The sequence below is a fragment of the Phaethon lepturus genome, unplaced genomic scaffold (assembly GCF_000687285.1).
Source record: "Phaethon lepturus isolate BGI_N335 unplaced genomic scaffold, ASM68728v1 scaffold26724, whole genome shotgun sequence".
In the NCBI taxonomy this organism is placed as follows: domain Eukaryota; kingdom Metazoa; phylum Chordata; class Aves; order Phaethontiformes; family Phaethontidae; genus Phaethon; species Phaethon lepturus.
In genome coordinates, this window is record NW_010537384.1 from 8188 (window position 1) to 8618 (window position 431).

Here is a 431-nt window from a genome sequence, read left to right on the forward strand (position 1 = left end):
AGGCGGTAGGGGCGGCCCAAACCCCCTTCCCCAGCCGCCGGTGGAGGGCTGTCGGGCTCTGCTCGCCCGTGCCGGGGCTGGCTGGGCGAGGACTGTCCTGGCTGGGCCAGCACCATCCCCATTTGCACCAAAATCCGGCTGTTTTGTGCTGGGGGAAGCAGCTGGCTCGGTTTGTGTAAATGCTGCTACGCCTTAGAGGGCTTTGGGGAGCGCGTTGCCTCCGGAGCAGCTTGTGGAGAGGAGGTGCAAACGCTGGGGGGTTTTTTTGGGGGGATGTTTCAGCTTTGGCTGGAGACGAATGGTGGCCGGATCTCCTGCTTGCGCCTGCTTCTCCTCCAGGCTCGCGGTGCAGATGGGGCTGGGGTTTCCTGGCAGAGCCATCTTCCCTTTCCACCTCTCCGGCAGCACCGTGGCACGCGCCGTTGATCCCA